This window comes from Ursus arctos, unplaced genomic scaffold (assembly GCF_023065955.2).
Source record: "Ursus arctos isolate Adak ecotype North America unplaced genomic scaffold, UrsArc2.0 scaffold_12, whole genome shotgun sequence".
Taxonomy (NCBI): Eukaryota; Metazoa; Chordata; class Mammalia; order Carnivora; family Ursidae; genus Ursus; species Ursus arctos.
In genome coordinates this window covers 31,202,992-31,224,707 of record NW_026622786.1, presented here as the reverse complement: position 1 = coordinate 31,224,707, position 21,716 = coordinate 31,202,992, and the positions used below count along the sequence as shown (strand labels likewise).

Sequence of the window (21,716 nt, the reverse complement as noted above, 5' to 3'; positions counted from 1 at the left end):
TCTGAACTTTACTTTGCTCATTAATGTGCCATTTGGGCAGACATACTGGAGTACTATGGCAGAAATCTACACAGCACTCGAATGGCCACGTTCACTCCTTTATGGTGGCACAAGCCTTCTTTCCAAGTAGGAAGTGTAATCTGACTTTGGAGCCTCTGCACCCGCTTATCTCCCTACCTGGAATACTCTTCCTCGCTCTTCAGGCCTGTGCTCATAGGTTGTACCTCAAAGAGGCCTTCCCAGCCACTCTACCTAAAATTGCCACCCGCCATCCTTCCCTGGTCCTTGCCCTGTTTAATCTCTACTCATATTATAGATTTATGGGCTTATTTTGTACCTCCACCAGTAGAATATGAATTCCATAAAGATAGGGGCATGGTTTGTCTTGTTCATATCTATATCCCCTATGCCTAGCATATATTACATGCTCAATAAACATGGATGAATGGATCTTTTGTCCAAGAGCCACCAAGAATATAATTTATAGGTTGTCATAACAACAAGCCACCAAGTGTTCACCAGAGGGACTCCCTAGTAGAACTTGTCAGATTACCAGGGTAGTTCAATAGCAGATCTAGTATAAGTTCATGGCCATACAGCTCACCAACTTTTCAACATCCCCATGTCCACCAGAGTCCTGCCACAGTCCAGTTTATTTCTCCTTGAAGCCTTTCACCTCTGCTCAGACCTTTAATCTCTCCCACACTTCCCCAACCCTCACCTCTCTCCTCCTCTGCCCACCGTCTCTCATTTAACTTTCATCTAGTTCTCTCATTTTCCTTAATAGTTTCATGTTCCCTCATCATCTTTCCAGCTAGTCTGTAAGCTCACTGAAGGCAAGAAATAGGCTCTAGATAACTTTTCTCAATCCTCACTGCTTCAATCCCATAAAAAGTATATGATAAGTATATATAAAATCGGAAATATTTTCAAATAGAAGCTATTTGTTTGCATAGAAAAAGCAGGTAACATTTACCTAGAGCCCAACTCGGCCAGGCAATGTATACTCCACTTATGGAATGGAACTATGTCATTTATCCCTCCCACCCACCACAGAGGTAGCTTCGATTGTTAGTTGCACCTTACAAGTGAGGAACAGAGGACCTGTGAGGTGCCAGAAAGATTGGGGTCCACCTGGATTTAAACCCAGGTTGTTCTGTCCCAGAGCCTGAGCTCTTAAGGGCATTGCTCTGTGGCATCTGTGCCTTGCAGTCTTTTGACTTCTCTGTGACTCTCTCTTCACTTAGGCCTCAAATCTTCCAAGGACAAATAGAAAGTCAAGTATACTCTGCATATCTTAAATTATTTGTCTTGTTTTTACTTTGTATTTGTTTTAAATTATTTGTCTTATTTTTTATCATAGCCATCAACCAGGTCTGACTAACGAGAAAGCAAGTCGTTTTCAACGCAGCAGCCTATAAATCAACATCTTATGATACCTCAATCTGCATTGATTTTCTGAATAGGAGACTTTCACCTCTATGCCACCAATCTCCTGCTTCTAAAATACTTTTTCAGAGTGATCTTGGAAAAAAAAGTAAGGCAGGGGTTGGAAGAGCATCTTCACAAGCTTTTTGATGACCACATTGTGGTTCTATCAACTGTTTGAAATGGAAATCAGTTTCTGGGTGGGAGAGCAAAGTGGGGGCTCTAATATCCTCCCCTGTCATTTATTCCTACAGTATTTTCAGTGAAGAGTTAAATCAGGGAGTACTGGACTGGTGCACACATTTTTCTCTTACCCCGAGATATTTCAGGTGAAAGGGCAGCACTGAATTAAGCATTTAGTGTATTCAAAATCTGTGACCCGGAGCTGGTGCCTGAAAGCATCATTGATAATAGGGTTGGAAGCACATTATACTTTCCTGGTACTTATCTCATCTTGCCTCGGACAATCTTCTCCAGGAGTCATAATTATCCCACTAGGAAAACTGTCCCATTGTCTGCTAGTCTTTGCTGGCAGGAACTTTTTCTTACTCTCTCCGACTGTATCCTTTCTCAGCATGGCCCATTATTTCTCATTTAATTAGTAGCACTTGATATAAATAGGCCTTTCTCTTCATTTATGTTGCTTTCATTTAAATAATGACACAGCACAATGTTCCCCCTCCCTATAGGCACTGGTTTTGTGGGCTGAGAAACAGGATTGCAAACCACAGGCTTCGGGTGATCTTTTAAGCATGACTTCAACCTTTTTCAGATGAACAAGGTAAATACCTTTGTGCTGATGGTGGACCTTTAGGAACATGGAAAATTAGCCCGTTCCCTCTAGGAAGGGATATAGATGGTAACTGGTTGGCAGGCCAAACTACCCACTGATGCAGCTATGGATGTGTCTAATGGAATGCCTACTTGGGCTCAGGCACTGTGCAAGCGCGAAGGGTACCATGATGGACAAGCCAGATGCAGGCCTTCCCCTCATGGGGCTAATATTCTAGACTGTAGAGGTGAGTGGATTTGAGAGAGTGAAACAGTGGGAGGAGACAGTGCTGTCAAAACTTTCTATGCACACAAATTTACAGGGACTTTGTTAAAAGACAGATTCTAGGGGCGCCTGGGTGGGTTGGTTATTTAAGTGTCCGACTCTTGATTTCAGTTCAGGTCATGATCTCGGGGTTCCTGAGATCAAGCCCTACATCGGACTCTGCACTCAGCACGGATTCTCTGCTTGGAATTCTCTCTTTGCCTCTGCCCCTCCCCCTGTTTGTGCTCTCTATCTCTCTCTAAAAAAATAAATAAAATCTTTCAAAAAAAAAAAAAGATTCTGATTCAGTACATCTGGGTGGGGCTTGAGAGATTGCATCTCTAACAAATCCCAGGTGATGCTGACATTGCTAGCCCAAGAACAAGATTTTGGGTAGCAAAAAGTCTAGACTCAGCTCTACTGTCAAGAGAACTTTTGGCATTTGGACAGGTTCCTTAAAGAAGTTAAGTCTTATCTTCTGGCAAATGGTGCTGAAATATCCACTCCACTGAGATGTTGTGAAGTCAAATAAGTGTAAAAGCATTTGAAAAAATTTTGTGTTATACAAATCTATAGTATTACAAGGAAGTAATATTCTTGTACTCAATGCATTTTGAACAGTGAGATTAACCAAAATCTGATGTGACATTGTTTTGCATAGTGATTACTTCCACATCTCTTAAACTGGGCTTTCAAAGCCCATATCTTTAATTTTAAGACCGAGGGAGTTGTGCTTCCAAGTTATGATGCCATCAGAAAGAAAGTCCTCTATTTTTTAAATCACCAGACATTTTGACTTCACTGTGAGATGTTATTAGCATTGGGTACCACCATAAAATAGTCTTTGGATAGGACTTGAGTTTTTTGATAATTTTACTAAAAAGGAATTGTCTATTTCTCCTTACCAGTATTTGGAAGAAATAAATGTGGCCTTGCTCTAAGTCACCTGGGATCTTATGCATATTCTCACTCTCCCTTTGATCAAGAGCTTTGCGCTGGGTCCCGTGCCACCATCTTCTGTGGGCTCCCCTTCAGACTGTGTGCTGAACTCCATGAGAGCCAGGGCTATTTTAAACCTCAATCTTGAAGAAACTGGTCTGGCTGATAGTGAAGATTATTTTCAGCATTCAAAAATCATAGTCTCCATACACCTGAAACTAATATAATACTGTGTGTTAACTTACTGGAATTTAAAATATTAATTAATTGATTAATTAATTGATATTTTGACCTCTACCAAAAAACACACAAAATCATACTCTCCATATAAAGAGTGGTACGAAGCTGGAGAAGGGGAAAAAGTGAGCCACTGCATCCACTGAGCTCTACTAGCTAGTAGGGACTGGGGAAGCACCATACGAACATTACCTGTGCCATTAGCTCCACTTTCCCGATGAGAAACTGATGTTCAATGATGTTAAGAAACTTGTTCAGGGGCGCCTGGGTGGTACAGCGGTTAAGTATCTGCTTTCGGCTCAGGGCATTATCCCGGCGTTATAGGATCGAGCCCCACGTCAGGCTCCTCCGCTATGAGCCTGCTTCTTCCTCTCCCACTCCCCCTGCTTGTGTTCCCTCTCTCGCTGGGTGTCTCTATCTCTGTCAAATAAATAAATAAAATCTTTAAAAAAAAAAAAAGAAACTTGTCCAAAAACCACAGCCACCATCTGAACTCAGCCATCCAACTCTGCGGTCTGTGGTTTTAAAAACATTTTCATATACCTTAGCTCACGTGATGCCTGCTCAATGTGAGGGGAGTGAATCCTCACCCTGCTCCTGGTACCAATTCAGGGGGCCAAGCTCTATGCCCAAAGTACATAAAAGGATACCAAGGTCAAAGAGGCCCGGGAGTGTCTGCGTCTTCAGGGTGCACCAGACAGCATGGGCATGGGTCAGTTGATCACCAGAGCTTACCTGTTGTGGGTCGGGTTTCCAGGAAATAGACTTTGAGATGTGTGTAGAAGAGGTGGATTGGGGAGGGCTCTCCAGAACAACATCTGTGAGGAAGAATGAGGGATGCAGGACAAAGGCCTCAGCCAAATCCCCCCAGGGTGCTCTGATGTCAGAATGGCCTTCTGAATTATCCTACCTTGAAGAAAGGGGAGGCCAGACCCTTAAATTCTCCTGACCTGTCATTGGATGCAGGATGCCTGGGGGTAGGGGCAAGGACAGGACCTTGATGACCTGGGAAGAGTGACTCAGCTGGGCCATCAGCCATCAAGAGCTAGAGGGATGGGTGTGTCAGTGTAAGGGGTGAGGAGGTGGTCTGCGTGGGACACCACAGCAGCCACAATAGTGCTTTGCTTCTTGCCCCCTCCTCCTTCGTGGGCATTCTCTCCCATGCCAAGAGGTTAATGCTAGAGATTGGGAATAGGTGGGGAACCACATCTCCTGGGATGCTGCAAGCTGCATTCACTCCTTTTTCTGCCTGATAAATTATGGGACAGAGATGGGAGCAGGGGAAGAGAAAGGAAATGGCACCCAGACTGCCCACATGGTTGCAGCAGCACGGAAGCACAGCTAATCCCAAAGTGCCACACACTGGGCATTTTACCTGCATCCCTGGGATTTTCAGCTAAAAAAAAAAATTTTTTCCCCTATGTGAGAAATTAAAAAAAAAAAAAAAGGAACCAGAAAATAGTCTAAAAGCACATTACCAGGAAATTGTTTCTACCGTGTTTATGACTGTTCTTAATGTTTTATGAATATGCTAAAAAAATGCTCGGGCATATTTCCTTGGGCACTCTAGTTAATTACTTATTCCAAGTGCTTCTACTCCATTCCTTGCAAAATGTGTTGTGCATTAATTCTGATTATGTACAAAAACCCACCTGCAAGGAAAAACTCTGAATCAGTAATGCTGATAAAATGAGCAGCCCTCCTGGGGCTCCACTGAGAAAGAGGATACTGGACAGAATTAGAATCTTGTAGCTAAGGCTATTCATAATGTCATTAACATAAAGGCAATTAAATGAGTTTTTAACCTACAACCCTTTATTGTTATTAATGAACATTAGAAAAACACAGGAGATAAAATTGGTAATTATCTCTGCACCAAGCTATGCAATAATGTGTTTAAATATAAAAACAAAACAAATGATTATTGTTAGTATTTTCAGTAGCAGAAACCCCAGGAGCAGCTCCGTCATATTTAATCACATGGGCCCACACCAAGAGGGTTAATTAAAAGAGGGTTTTACCTTCTATGTGCCTGGTTATTCAGTTTAATATGGAATCAACAAATGTAAATGTAAATTTGCAAAATATCCTGAGCAGTTGTTTCTGCCTGTGGGTTAGCCACCTTTACAGAAACACTGACTGATTTCTTTTCCTTCAGGACAATGGTCTATGGCTCCATAACCAAGTTTTTTCTTTTTGAAAAAATCACCACATGATGCTTTCAAAGCCCATTCTGAGAACAACTGTATAAATCCAGGCTCATCGCCTAAGCTTACTGTTCAGTAAAAATAACTTAAGCATTTGAAAAAAGATATGTAGATTTAAAAAGTAACGGTAAATGAGATTTTCAGCACTCGGCTATATTCAAAGAGCCCCCAGTTTGATTTTTTTCTTTCTTTATGCAAGCTGTAAGAGCCTATAAATAAGCCATCCTAGATAGGGCTTGTTTATGAGAACACAGTAGTTAATGAATGGTGCAATACCCTACATCTAATAATAGCTTCCCATTAATTAATTCAGTTTGTATATCTTACTATTTAAAAATGTATCACATTTTAAAAATAATTTGTTCCAAACTGGTTTTGTTTCTAGAGCCCATTTTTAAGATGAGTACGCCTCTAATCCACCTTTATACTGTACGAGGCAAAGAATACTGTACAAGGGTGACCCTTGGAAACAGCTTTTGACCAACTGCCAGGTGACCAAGCTAGAGCTTTCTGTGTTTGTCTGATGTTTCTCATACAACCAATTCTACAAGAGAAACCACTTTGGCATTTTTTTAAAAAAGGCATTTTATAAAATAAAATAACCATAGCAACAACCGCTTACATGTGTATATTACTTTACAGTTTACAAAACACTTTTGATAACTTTGGGAGATACTGAGATCAAAATTACAACAGTCTGCATTTACTTTCATAGACCTGGTCTGTCTTACATATTTTATTCTATACATAGAGCTTCCCTGTTTACGGGCAAACCCTTTGGGGGTACAGGAAATTTAGCCACACACCAGGATCAGAATTCAGATAGGGGAAATAAGAAGGAGTAAGCTTTTTTCTTAAATGTTGATTATGCTGCCCAAAGCTGCTGGGGCTTAGATTTTTAAGGCCAAGAACGGATCTCACAAGATTGGCTGCCTGATACAGAGCAGACTAATCTGGTTATCCAGGAACAGCATCGAAGTGTTGCAAGGCAAGCCCCTGGATTCTCTCCCAGGCTGCATTTTGGAAGGAAGGAGGCCTTGTGCTGAGGCAGTGACAGGCGGAGCAGCAGACATTCCTGTAATCGGCCCCTCCCTTCTGCCCCCGCGCGCTGTCCTCTGTTGTGGGCCCAGAGCAAGGCTATGAACCAGCCCTGGGAACACGCACAGCTGACAAGTCTCATACACAGGCCCACTGCCAGTGTCAGGTGAGTCCACCGCCAGCCACTAGTCACCTTTTTAAAAACCAGATAATCATTCTCATAAAAGGCTCTTTGTCTCTAGTCTCATTTGGCCACTGCCCTGGGCTGGGATCAAGTCATGACACAAGGCACCTCGTGCTTCCCTAGGATCCAGGAAACTCAAGCTTGTAAGGCTCAGACAGTGGGTCTCTACTATACTAACAGATTTTAGAGCAAGAGGTGACTTTCCCCTATAAGCTGAGAAATGTTTCTTCGTGCACACAGAACTCTGGGGTGGGGTGGGGTGGGGGGGAGAGTGGGAGGGGAGAAGTATTCATTAAGACCATTTGCATTTTCAAGTTCCATTATTCCTGATCCCTCAGAACATGCTGCCCGGCTGGTGCCTCTGCCATGTGGCAGACGCAAGCTCAAGGTCAACCTCCGGCTGTTAGCCAAACAATTGGGAACCACAGCACACTAAACTTCCCCCTTTCTTGTCACCCTCCCTGGCTATTAACCACCCCTAGGGCACCCTCAGGGGCCGCAAATTTTCTCCTGGCGCCTCCTCTGACTTGTGAAAATTCTAGAGGCCTGTGAGGTGAATGATGAGCAAGAACAGGGCCATATGCAGGGCCTTTGATGATCTGACATCAGACAGCTGAGAGAGGAGGGATGGTGGCTGGGCGGCTGCTGTATTGTTGACCCTTTGATTTGACTCATTCTGGCTGCCCTGCGTGGCTGCTGCCAGTGGGCCAGCCAGAGAGAAGGTGGCCAAGCAGCCGAACAATAGCACAGCCTTTCACAGCTGGAAAATCATTTTTTAAAGACCTCCAGGAGGCACCAGTTGGTCCTGGCAGCTGACATTTGATCTGGGGAGTGCGGAGCAGCTGATGCCAAAGGAGGCCTCTCCCAACCCACTCCAACTGTAGGCCGGCTGTGGCACTGCTCTTTCCTTCACCTTCCTGTCCACACGTGGGAAGAAAGCCTGGGGAGATCTTTGTGCTAAATCTTCTGTATGCAAAGAGAGTGTCACCTGGGCTCCTCCAGCCCCCACTCATTTTTCACTAGGCTCTCAGAGGGATAGACGATAAATACTATTTATAACACAGATTACTACAGGAAAGAATGGTGTCAACTTCACATTCCAGATACTCAGGGAAATAGGAAAATTCTTTGCAAATGGTCCCATTTGGACGATTTTGATGGGCCACTTATCCATGCCCAGGAGAGTGAGGCGCAATCACTTAAAGTGAGAGTCACTTTTTTCAAAAATACTAATTGTATACAATTTGTCCAGAGTCTGTGCAGTTTGGTCTAAGTTTAAATGACTATGATTAAGAGCGGTGAGTGCTGTGTTTAGAGTGACCATATGGTTTGTCCCCTGAACCATGACAATTTTGGGAGTGAAAAGGGGTTTTAATAATTAACTCCCCAAACAGGTGTAAACTGGCACTGTTCTAGGTAAACTGGGATTTCTGAGCCTCCCTATTGTTTTCACCTTATCCTTCCAATATCCTTCTCAGAGAAAAGAGCGCAAAAGTCATGGAGATCAAATCTGCTTTCTAAAATGTCAGGGTTGAGGCAGCTGGGTGGCTCATTTGGTTACACAGCCAGCTCTTGATTTTGGCTCAGGTCATAAACTCAGGGTTGTGAGACTGAGCCCCGAGTCAGGCTTTGTGCTGGGTGTGGAGCCTGCTTAAGATTCTCTCTTGCCCTCTCCCCCTGCCCTCCCCCTCTAAAAAATAATAATAAAAAATAAAATGTCAGGGTATTAGTTTGCTCTGCTCATTTTTTAAAAAAAGATTTCATTTATTTCTTTATTTTAGAGTGAGAGAGCGGGGCGGGGGAGCAGAGGGAGAGGGACAAGCAGATTCCTCACTGAGCTCAGAGCCCAATGCAGGGCTCGATTCCACAACTCTGAGATCAAGACCTGAGCCAAAATCAAGAGTTGCACGCTTAACCAACTGAGTCACCCAGGCACCCAGATTTGCTCATTCTTAAAAGGGAGGAACATTGTAAGTCTTGATCCACAAGTCTAATTGCCATAAAGCAAAATGAGGACAAGCATAAAACCTATTTCCCTGATTTTATGCTTGGGATATATGTTTTAAGTCCTCATTTAGCAGCTTCTACTACTATAACTACTACTACTGCTACCACCCTTGTGTTGGTCTTTCTACCGAGAATCACCATTTATTGAGCATTTACTGTCTACTCTTACTGTTAATTAAGTAAGAGCCTAGGCAGAATCTATGCAGAGCCTAATAAGCCTCCATGAGGCTAAGCAAGAGTCTACACCAGCACTAAGCTAAGCAACTTATAGACACAATAATCTATGAGGTATTATCATTCTTGTTTTACAGAGGAGGAAACTGAGGCTCTGAAATTTAAGTAGTTCTGACACAAAGTTCACACTCTTGGCTGCTATCTCATGGTGCCATCAGGAGCCTACCAGGAGCTGACGGGGAGATACCTCCTTTTCCCTCTCCCCAGGGGCATTCTCTCAGTTTTAGCTATTAAATATTTATATATGTACAATATAAAATTTTAGGGGCACCTGGGTGGCGCAGTCGGTTATGCGTCTGTCTTCAGCTCAGGTCAGGATCCCAGGGTCCTGGGATCCAGTCCCACATCAGGTTCTCTCTCAGCTGGGAGTCTGCTTCCTCCTCGCCCTCTGCCTGCTGCCCCTCTGCCTGCTGCTCTGCCTGCTTGTGCTCTTTCTCTGTCAAATAAATAAATAAAACCGAAAAGTAAGTAAATAAATAAATAAAATAAAATTGTATACTGTGGCTTCACAGGTCCCCACCAACTGTAGGAGGCATGGCCGACGATCAAGAGTACGAGATGATGAAGGGCAAAATAACTGAGGGTGAGAATGGTCAAGATTCCATGTAAACTGGGATCATCTAAACCTAAGACTTCAAGAGCCAAAGGAACCACAAAGGCAGAGGAGTTCCTCGCATGTGGTAGGGCTCCGCTGGTATCTGCTGAGTGGTCTGCCCATCTGATGCTCAAAACTCACCTCAACACCCCTGCGCAGCCTCTCTGAGCATTTCCAGCCACAGGTTGCTCACTGTTCACTAAGGGAGGTAATTTCCTTCTATAGCTATGATAGAATATTTTCTTATGGCTACGATAGAATATTTTCTTATGTTGAGCCCAAATTCCAAACGCCTGTCTGTGATTGCCACTCTTTGGTCTTGATGTCACTCTTTAAAGCCCTACATACTGTTTTCTGCTCTAATGCTTTCAAATAGAGAAGCTCGTCTCTTTACCAACAAACTGTGACTTTCCACCTGTCCTTAAATCCATTGGTTTCCGAGTCCACAGTGACTAAGAAGGGCTTGTGTTTGCAGTCCCTGGATGCATTTTTACAAAACAGAGGTATGTGTTGGTACTTCAAAGCTTTCCAACCGGGCATCCTCTTTCCTTTGATGCTATAGTTTTACTGGGTTTCCTTTTCCATTTATAATCTAGCTTTATCTACCCTGATCATCTGTTGAGTCACAAAAGCTCCTTTTCTGTTGATCTGTCTGGGTCATGGAAACCCCTTAGCAGAAGTACAATAGTTGTACTTAATTAGTACGGAGTCTGTACTCTGGGCCTCTCAATTCATTCTGATGCTGTAGAGATTCAAACCTTCAACCTAAGAACCCTGTATGGCCTGTGACAAACCTTCAATGTCAATGTGTTCCCCAATCTGAGGCTCCAAATTCTCAAACTAAATCTTTGGCTTTCACATCACAGTCTGGAGAACCCACCTTTTTTCCTTTTGAAAACTAGAATTATAGTTGCTCATCTCCAATAGTAGTTTCTTTAAAAATGCTTGATATTAGGTAATATTTTCCTCTCCCTTCTTTTACCAAGACTTCAATGAACATCCAAGTGTAAAGCTTTTCTTTATCCTCTACAACAACGACAAAGAAGCAGAGGGGAATCAGATTCAGTCCAAAAGAAACCATAGGTAATTACTTAAAAATTAATAAGACTCATGTAGTAATATATATTTTTTAAAGATTTTATTTATTTATTTATTTGACAGAGATAGAGACAGCCAGTGAGGAGGGAACACAAGCAGAGGGAGTGGGAGAGGAAGAAGCAGGCTCTCAGCGGAGGAGCCTGATGTGGGGCTCGATCCCACAATGCCGGGATCACGCCCTGAGCCGAAGGCAGACGCTTAACCGCTGTGCCACCCAGGCGCCCCTCATGTAGTAATATATTTTTGACTGTGGTAGATCTCCATTGTGTGAGATCTATACATAATATATATATTCCAGATTAATTCTGGATTCAAACAGAATTGGGTTCTGCACATGATCCGCTTACCTCTGGCTTTTTAAAAAAGATTTATTTATTTATTTGGGAGAGAGAAAGAAAAGAGAGAGTGCTCTCAAGTGGAGGGAGGGGCAGAGAGAGGGGGACAGAGGGTCTTAAGCAGACTACACTGAGCTTGGACTTTGCAAGGTCTGGGAGGAATTATCTTGCATAGGAAGGGTGATGAAATCTATCTTCAGCCAGCCATTCTCTTCGTCAAAATGCCAAATGTGTGTGCGCGCGCCTGTATGTGCTCGTGCCTGTGTATACACACACAGAAGCACCTACATACATATACTTGGAACGTAATTTTGAGCACCTACCATGTGCCAGGCCCAGTGCTAACTTCCGTCAATTCAAATTAATATAAAATATTTAAAAATTCACAGGGTAGTAGGAGAGGCAGACAAATAAGCAAGTACTAGACAAAAATAGGAACAGCCTGTTTGAGAGACAAGTGTGCTTGGAAGAGAAGAGGGTATCAGAGAAGGCTTTATTGGGGCTGGGTCCTTAAGAATGAATAGAAATTGGCTGGTAAGAAGAAAGAGTAGTCTAGTCAGAGAAGAACCCACACGAAGGTGTGAAATGGTGTGGCACTGCAGGGAACTGAGCAGTTGAATGCCGAGTAGCCTAATGCACAGAGCGGTACACGAAGCAAGGTGCAGCCAGTGGAAGCAGGAGCAAACTTGGAGGGGTCTTGAACATTGTGTCAGAGTCTGTGCTTTATTCTGTAGGCATGTGAGAAGCTGACTCAAATCAAGCAAATGGTTGCAGATGGTTATGTAAGTTATTAAGGTATTTCGGAGAGGTATATAAAGAAAGTATTACATACATTTTTAAAGCTACACCGTAGTGTTCGCGTTCTGTGTACCTTGGGGGTCTCTCAACCTCACACTATTGACACTGGGGGCCACATAATTCTTCGGCCTGTGTGTTGCAGGATGTTTAGCAGCGTCCCAGGCCTCTATGCTCTAGATGCCAGTAGCACCTGCCCCCCTGGTGTGACCACTATAAATGTCTCCTGGGGACAAACCTGCCCCCGTTGAGCAACACTGATGTGCCTTTTGTGGTAGGTACTAGACTAAATTCTTCCAGAGACAAAGTGAAAGTATAGAGTAAGTCTGAGGGAAAAAAAAAAAAGAAAGAAAGAAAGAAAAGAAAAAAGCAGTTTAACATAATCTGCAGCAGCTGGAGCAATCCGCTCTTCCAGATCACTTTAAAGGACTCAGAAATTGTTTTCTGCCAAGTAGTCTCTGTTTCCCAGGTAGTTTCAGTCCTCTGACTATGTAATGAGGTGTTCTTCCTCCTGGCTGTCAGCCCTGGGGCCACATGGGACCGCCGCATCCACTCTGAAAACTGCTCTTCAGCCAACTGCGTTAGGTAAGTAAAATGTGCTGTATTGTGGCACCCAGCAAGAGGAAAACTGGTTGTCATGGGTGATTTTTACACCAGAACTATGCCGAAGTCAAATACTTTTTCAGGAAAATAACTCCAGTGCCTGAGTAGCATGTGTGCTGGACCCAGAAGAGATAAGGGCAGGCCCAGAGAGCCCAATAAGTAAGCCATCCCTATACTCTAGATAAGAAGTGGTGGAGACACCACTGATGTAGGGATGGTAGGAACGAGAAGGATGGGGCCCTTCAGGGGACAGCATTCCAAAATAGAATCGACAGGAATTATTGGCCAGTTAGATGGAAATGAGAAGTTAGGAACTTAGAAGATCCACATTTCTGGACTTGGACAGTGGTTGCACTCAAACATTATTGACCCTCAGTAATACAGAAGGACCAGATCTAGTGTGATCCCTTTTGCCTAATAAAATAATTTTCTAATCATTATAAGAGTAGCATTACAGCTACAACTAATTTATAAATTCAGAGCCATTATAATCACTATTCATTCTTACTGACTTCATAGTATTCCATATTAATTTCTTTAGGAAAAAAAGAAAGAATATATGTTTGTCTTGCCCTTGTTCTGATTCAAATTGAAGAGAGAAGACACATATCTATTAAAAAAATCAAATTATGGAACAAAACAAGCCTATCACGGGTGGTCTAAATTAATGCCAAGTGTGTTTCTGGCAATGAGTTCTGTGAGCTCAGAAAAGCGCAAGAGCAGAAAACACATCTGGGGCTTAATCAGATGGAGGTGGACCTGACATACAAGTTAAGATTGAAAGAATATATGGTATATTCTACCCTTTAGAACAGCAGTTCTCAAAATAGGTCTGAGGACCTCTGGGGAGATCCTAGACCATTTCAGGGGGGTCTGTGAGGCCAAATCTATTCTCATAACAACATCAAGACTTTACCATATTTTCCTCTCTCATTCTCTCACATATTTACAGAAGAGTTTTTCAGAGGATACATGACATGTGATGACATCATTACTTTCACACTGAATGGAATGTGCCCTTGCATACTACTGAGTTTTTAAAGTTTCTGTTTTAATTTCTAATATGGAAAATGTCAAATTTTCTGTTTTAATTTCTAGTATGGCAAATATCAATCTCTATATAACCCACAAAAACAAAAGCTCTTTGGAGTGTCAAAATTATTTTAAGTGTACAGGGGTCTTAAAAAAAAAAGAAAGTTTGAGAACTGCTGCCTTAGTCTACTAAAAGGCATGTTTGACTTTGAGTTACCTAAGCTGCAACATGTCACCTCAGTGACCCACAATGCCTTGCTCTAGGCCTTTCATACTGTTGGCTCAAAATCTGCTCTGCTGATGGTAATTTAGCTTTAGCTTCTCTATAGATCTGAAGTCACAGTTCTGTTTCCAACGTTTTGTTGCTGATGGAAAATGATTCCGCTCAATGTTTCCTCAATCTTATGTCTCCTTAGTATGAGCTGGTGCCATAGACTTCAAGACATCAGTCAGAAACACAGTCCATATCCTTTAAAATTCTACATAGGTACTTACAATTTACAAGACAAAACTTTTTTTCTTTCCTTCTTTCCCTCCTCCCTCCTTCCCTCCCTCCCTCCTTCCCTCCTTTTTTTGTAGGCTCCAAATCCAGCATGGAGCCCAACATGGGACTTAAACTTATGACCCTAAGATGAAGACCTGAGCTGAGTCAAGAGTTGGACACTTAACCAGCTGAGCCACCCATCCACCCCATAAGACAAAACTTTTTGAACATGTAACTTTCCTCAGAACTACCCACACTTCCACCCCAACTAAAGCTCATGTAATTGTCTAGAATTTTAGTTCCAACTTGTTTTAAGTGCAAAAATTAGTGGTATTACAGTTATATTATTGTACTACTGATTTGGATTTGTGAGAATCTGAGGGTTTTAAATTTCAAGAGTCCTTGGGGCGCCTGGCTGATTGGTCCTGGGGTTGTGAGTTCAAGCCCCACACTGGGTGTAGAGATTACTTAAAAATAAAATCTTTAAACAAACAAAAAAATAAATTTCCAGAGTCCTTGTCTGTCTGAAAATACCATTATTTCATCCTTACTTTTTTAAAAAAAAATTTAGTATGTTATGTTAGTCACCACACAGTACTTCATTAGTTTTTGATGTAGTGTTCCATGATTCACTGTTTGCGTATAACACCCAGTACTCATTATAATATGTGCCCTCCTTAATACCCATCACCGGGCCAACCCATCCCCACCCTGAAACCCTCAGTTTGTATCCCAGAGTCCATAGTTTATCATGTTTCGTCTCCCCCTCTGACTTCCCCCCCTTCATTTTTCCCTTCCCTCTTCTAATGTCCTCTATGCTATTCCTTATGTTCCACATATAAGTGAAACCATATGATAATTGTCTTTCTCTGCTTGACTTATTTCACTTAGCATAATCCCCTCCAGTTGCATCCATGTCAATGCAAATGGTGGGTATTCATCCTTTCTGCCATCAAAACCACATTGAGATAGCACCTTACACCAGTTAGAATGGCAAAAATTAATAAGGCAGGAAACAACAAATGTTGGAGAGGATGTGGAGAAAGGGGAACCCTCTTACATTGTTGGTGGGAATGCAAGTTGGTACAGCCACTTTAGAAAACAGTATGGAGTTTCCTCAAAAAGTTAAAAATAGAGCCACCCCATGACCCAGCAACTGCACTACTGGGTATTTACTCCAAAGATACAGATGTAGTGAAAAGAAGGGGCACATGCACCCTAATGTTCATAGCAGCAATGTCCACAATAGCCAACTGTGGAAGGAGTCGAGGTGCCCTCAACAGATGAATGGATAAAGAAGATGTGGTCCATCCTTACTTTTAAATAATAATTTGGAGAGGGGAGGGGGGTGGGGGAATGGGATAGGCCGGTGATGGGTAGCAAGGAGGGCACGTATTGCATGGTGCACTGGGTGTTATACACAACTAATGAATCATCGAGCCTTGCATCGGAAACCGGGGATGTACTTATGGTGACTAACATAATAAAATAAAAAATCATTATAAATAAAAATAAATAAATAAATAAATAATAATTTGGTTGGGCACAGCAAATGGTACACTTCTGGTTGTATACTTGGGTAATGGGCAAAGTGATTTTTGTTCCTGTTCACAAGCAGGCAAAGAGGTTTGAGCTTCCTGCTTCAGGTGGGAGGTTTTGGGTCCCAGATCCCAGTTGGTGTTAAGACTCCAGGCCTGGTGGCCTTTTCCACTCTTGGCTCCCCATGGGCAGTGCAGTTTTAGTCCCTGCTAACCACTGAGTTTTCCTTCCTATTTCTAATTCACAAAAACTTTCCTTTTTTGTTTTAGGTTACAGAGTTGCATATATATTTAATATTTTACCTATCATTCCTATGCACTTGGAGAAGAGTAATATTTCTGCATGTGTTCGACCCACCATCAGACCTAGAGCTCTGAGCCTATATCCTCATAATGGAGCTGAGGGATCTATTTGCCAAGGTCCAGAAAAACTAAATCTTTTTGACGTACCAAAGCAGGCACAAAATGCAAAGCACCAAACTAGATTTTGTTAAAGATCCTAAATTAAAGCTGAGCAATGCTGCACTTGGATTGGTTAGTGCAAATTAAACAGAACTATTTCATTCAAGTTTACGGTCATGTAGGTTAATTAAGAATTTCTCTTTAGAAATACAGCCCCCAAGACTCTATGTAATTTAAATAGATTCTACATTCATGCAGAGTGAGAATGGCAGTTTCAATATTTAATTCTTGCTTTGTAAACTTTGAAGGCTAAAAACACATCCTCCCCAAGTTGTGAACACTCTTTATATTGGAAACAACTCACTAAAGGAAACTTGGAGTTGCTAGGTAACTTGGTGCCTGTGGAAGGCTTCTGATAAAATGTATTTAAATCAGATTTCCTGGAGCAGATGGGTAAACTGAAGTGGAAAATAAATTCAAATGATCTGATATTGGCTTTTCATGCTAAAACTAAAATCTCTTTGCAGTCAAAGTTCATACAGATCTTTTTAACCGGGCAGGTTTAAAGTGGCCTTTCTGTAGAAAGCATCGCATCTCATTCTCTGGGACATGAAGCCATTCAAACTTTATGAGCTGAATTTCTTCCCAGAAACTTAGGAAGATCCATGAAGAATTGAACGTCACGTGGGGAAGGAAGTATCTTTGAATAGGTCCGCTTTCCTTTCCTCTTCACTGGGTACAACCTTTTCTGATAAAGTTAAAGGAGCTAATTGGGGTGGTCTTCTCTTTAGTTCTCCCATATCTTTTTTTACCCAGGTCTTAATAATAAAAACAATATGGGGCGCCTGGGTGGCACAGCGGTTAAGCATCTGCCTTTGGCTCAGGGCGTGATCCCAGCGTTATGGGATCGAGCCCCACATCAGGCTCCTCCGCTATAAGCCTGCTTCTTCCTCTCCCACTCCCCTTGCTTGTGTTCCCTCTCTCGCTGGCTGTCTCTATCTCTGTCAAATAAATAAATTAAATCTTAAAAAAAAAAAAAAACAATAGCCAAAGTGGGGCTGAGTTGCTGGGTAGTGAATCAGCCAAGCCAGAATCCCCCAGTCTTCAATGGTTAGGCCAGGAGCTCTTGGAAATCAGAAGAAACTGTGAGTTTATACAGGGAATGTATATAATGTAGCTATAAGCATCACCCAATAATTGAATTGCTACTACTTGGGTTTACATAGGTTGAGAATGAATATAAGCTGCCAGTTATTTTACAAAGTTTTTTTTTTTTTGTTACTTGTTACTGTACTGTGAGAAATTTCACCATGAGAATAAAAAGGGCACTCTGGGAGGAGGAGAAACAGCAATGGGAAGCAGGTGTAAACAAGAATGGCATGTTGCAGAACTGCAGCTAAGGGAAATGGCTCACACTGAGTGGCTACTGCCTGGCAGGCACTGTACTAGGTTCTTCACCTGTGTCATTTCACTTAATTATCACAGCAAACCTACCCAGAAGACATTCTTTTTTTCCATTTTATAGGTGATAAAACTGAGGCCCCAAGGGGCTGAGTGACTTAAAAGAGGTTGCACAGCTCATGAATGGCAGAGCCAGATTCAGAAACAGGTCTGCCTGCTTTGAAAGCCCATACCACTTCCTCCGGAGACTCAGGGCCCCGGGGAGGGAGTGGGATAACAGACACTCTCATATACTGCTAATGGGAGTGTAAATTGGTTCCACTTTTTAGAGAGAAATTTAACAATATCTGTCAAAATGTTAAGTGTACACAACCATCAGATTCAGCAAAATTGTCTTCTGGGAATTTGTCCTAAAGATGCACTTTCACAATTACACAATGATGTATGTATAAGGGTGTTCGGGGGCGCCTGGGTGGCACAGCGGTTGAGCGTCTGCCTTCCGCTCAGGGCGTGATCCCGGCGTTCTGGGATCGAGCCCCACATCAGGCTCCTCTGCTATGAGCCTGCTTCTTCCTCTCCCACTCCTCCTGCTTCTGTTCCCTCTCTCGCTGGCTGTCTCTATCTCTGTCGAATAAATAAAATCTTAAAAAAAAAAAAAAAAGGGTGTTCATACTGGCATGGTTTGTAATAGAGAAAAACCGAAAGCGTCTTAAGTATCCATTAATAGGAGATTGGTTATGGTAAAAACCACACTATCAAATATCCTGCACTCTTTAAAAATAACAAGGTAAATCTATGTGGACACATGAAAAGATAGTCTTGATATTGTTCAATAAAAATAGGAAATTGCACAAAAGCACGGATCTGTGAGGGTGTGTGGCGGGGTACAAGCTCCTTTGAAGCATGAACCATTTGCTATTGTCAATGGTGATCTTCTAGGGAGCGGTGAACTTGAGGGTGGTTCTTGGTAAAGTGGAGAGGGAAACTTTTACTTTCACTTTGTACCATTCTAATCTGATTTTTTTCTAATAAGCAAGTATTACTTTCATAATAAAAGAAAAAAATTTTACAAAGGCCCTTTGTGAACTTAGAATATAATGGAAGGCTTTTACAAGACAAAAATGAAGTGGGTCAGGATCTGTTGGAGAATAAAGGGAAGGGAGATGATGATTAAGGAGCTAATGATTGCCAAAGGTCATTTATGTCTTCACGCTAATTGCCAACGCAGACTCACAAAGAACCTCAGCATTGGAGAGAGTGCACCTTGAAGGCAGAAGACCAAAAAGGAAACTCTTCGTGATATTTTGGATATCTTGTCAAACCAACTCAAAATGCTCTGATATTCTCTCAACCCTATTCAGTGCCTGGAATCTTCAACACATTGTTCTATTCATACATAGCACAATCAGTATAAAGGGAACCTGGTAGGCAGCTCAGGTAGGAAGAAGAGTCCTTTTCCCCCAAAAAACTTGGCTGCTGCAAACCATACTATTCTCGGGATGCATGGGGGTCGTCAGTGACAGCTGTAGCCCTTTCTGCATGGAAATATTCTTCCTCTGATGTGGAGGCAGATTGCATTTGCCTGGTTAATCCAGCCGTACACTGGAGAAATGAGAAAAGGCCCAAGCAACCCATATGTGCTATAGATTCTAAAAGGAGATGAGCCGACCAACAGGGTTTTTTGCCACTGCTTTTCTGATAATGTCAACATGGCCACTATTGTTTCATTGGTTTTCTTCGCTCTGAGGCTAAATGGAACTTATGCTGAGTATCTCTGAGATGCTTCAGACATCTCAGGGCACTTTTTGCAGAACACATGAATACTTGTTCTGAACTTTTTGCACGGAAATACGGTTTTTCTGTTTTCTCTTAACTGCTCAATGCTTCCTATTCTTCTAATTTTGTTCTAGTTAGGTTTCCTTAGGCTGTTAAAGCCATTATTTGCACTTTCCGTAATAATAACAACGATAGCTAATATTTATTGGGGCTTATTAAGAGCCAGGTCCATTTTAAGTATTTTATATAAATTAATTAGTTTAATCCTCATTACAAATCTGTGAAGTAGGTACTGTTACAACCTCCATTTAACAGATGAAGAAAGCACAGATTAAGAGGTTAAGGAACTTGCCAAAGCAGTAGAGCTAGGATTCAAAGCAGCTTGGTCTCTCCAAAGCATGTTTATTTAACCATGTGCAATACTACATCACAACAAAGGTAACTGTCTGTCTTGTAGGAGGCAGTAGGACAGGAAATCTATCTGAATCATGATAATCCTTATGTTCCCAGCAGTCTGGGTATCTCTTTCCTGTTTTTGACACCCTCTCCTCTCCAGAGAATTCTCAATTCATCTTTCTTAACATGTAGACAGACTCTACCCAGAATCCTCAGCTTCACCATCAGCCATGCCTCAAGGCTCTAGCTCCTTTCCTGCCAAATCAAGCTCACATTGATGTCTTCCCCTGCTAACAACTTTTGCCTTTGTTGGCAGCACCGTACAATTAGCATATATTTTTAAAATATCCTATTATCTAATTATCTAAAATACGTAATTTAACATGTTCTTCCAATCATGCCTTTCTCCCCAGGCTTTAAGGGTATACCAAACACTTCTTAGACTTCATCTCATATCCTCTCAGCCCACCTTCTATTCCAACTTTTGCTGCAACAACCAGCTGTGCTCAGGAATAACCAGACAGGGGTCTTGTCTCAGGTGGATCATAAATTTATTATACTCTCTAGCCTGAGCTTCTCTGATAACCTGACTGGATATCTGCAGGAATCTGCTTAGCACTCACACATATGCATTCAGAGGGATTAACATCTTTTGGAGAAAACATTGACTAATAAGGATGGAAACTGGTAGGCAGAGATGCTCTCTTCTGCCCTTGTGTAGACAATTATGAGACACATTCTAAATGGCCCACAGTGATGACCAGATGGATAATGTCCATTTTTATAGCTTTCTCTCTAAGGATGTTTGGGGGAAGAGGCATATGGATGGACTTAGGAGGAAAGTGGTAACGAGTGAGGATTATTGATTCTCATGTTAATATCCATGAGCATCCTTTGTAGTCAATCAATAGAACATCGACAACATCAACAACCAAGTAAAAAGAATGATCTGTCTTCTGAATGTCAGTGAACCTCTCTCCATGCACACTCCAGTACTGTGCAATGGGTTCATCAATGACATGGCCATAACGACAGGGATAGAGATGAAGTGTGGACACAACAGTATCAACTCTCTTTCACCAAGACTAATATAGTTCCTGCCATGGCTGAATATCTATCCTGCCAGCAGCACATACTGGCACAGATAAAGCTCCATCCTCAAGGAGACTAGTCAATTACTTGGTGGCAAGCTGATTACATCAGACCCAATTCCATTACTCGAATTGGCACCTCCTTTGGTTATGGCTTCGCCTCCCTTAACCACATTGCTGTTGCCAATACTACTATCTGAGGACTTATAGAATGCCTTCTTTGCTGGTATGAGAGCCCACACAAGATTGCCTCAGACTAAGGGACCCATTTGATAGTAAAAGAGAGTGTGACCATGGGCACACGATATGAGACTGATTGGTCTTGCAATGTACTTGATCATCCAGAAATAGCCAGCTAGTAGAATAATGGAATGGCCTATTAAAGCTGCATTTAAGGTGCTAGCTTGAGCATAATACCCTATAGCATTGGACTGTGTCCTCCATCTTGCAGTATATACAGAACCAACAATGCTCATTCTCTATAGCTCAAATATATGGGTCAATGTGTAGAAATCAGATTGGCTCTTTTCACTATCATTCTCAATGATCCACTTGTGAAATTTTATTAAGGACAATTGACTCGATTACTATGAGAAATAGGATTCCTACTACTCAATGGAGGTAGTAGGGCAGAAAATAATATTATCTAGGATTCAGGGATTTAGTGAACCATCTTTTGGTGATAACTCCATATCTGATAACTGTAAATGGAACTGCAGCCACCTCAGTCCAAAAGGGCTAAAGCAACTCAGACCCCTTGGGGATATAGATCTAAGTCACCCCACCTAGAAAGCAACCTAGAACAGCTGAAATGTTGGTAAAGGGTGAGGGAAATCTAGAATAAGTAGAAGATAAAGATG

General features: G+C 42.1%; 1 long non-coding RNA gene across 1 annotated transcript in view; it reads right to left on the bottom strand.

Moving 5' to 3' along the window:
- LOC113254423 (uncharacterized) overlaps window positions 1-21,716 on the bottom strand; it is a 46,873-nt gene that overhangs the window by 8,731 nt on the left and 16,426 nt on the right. The window contains exons 3-4 of the long non-coding RNA XR_003315789.3: window positions 9,582-9,746; window positions 3,833-4,060 (exon numbers count right to left, since the gene is read on the bottom strand). This is a non-coding gene — a long non-coding RNA (uncharacterized LOC113254423). The remainder of the gene's footprint in view (window positions 1-3,832; window positions 4,061-9,581; window positions 9,747-21,716) is intronic.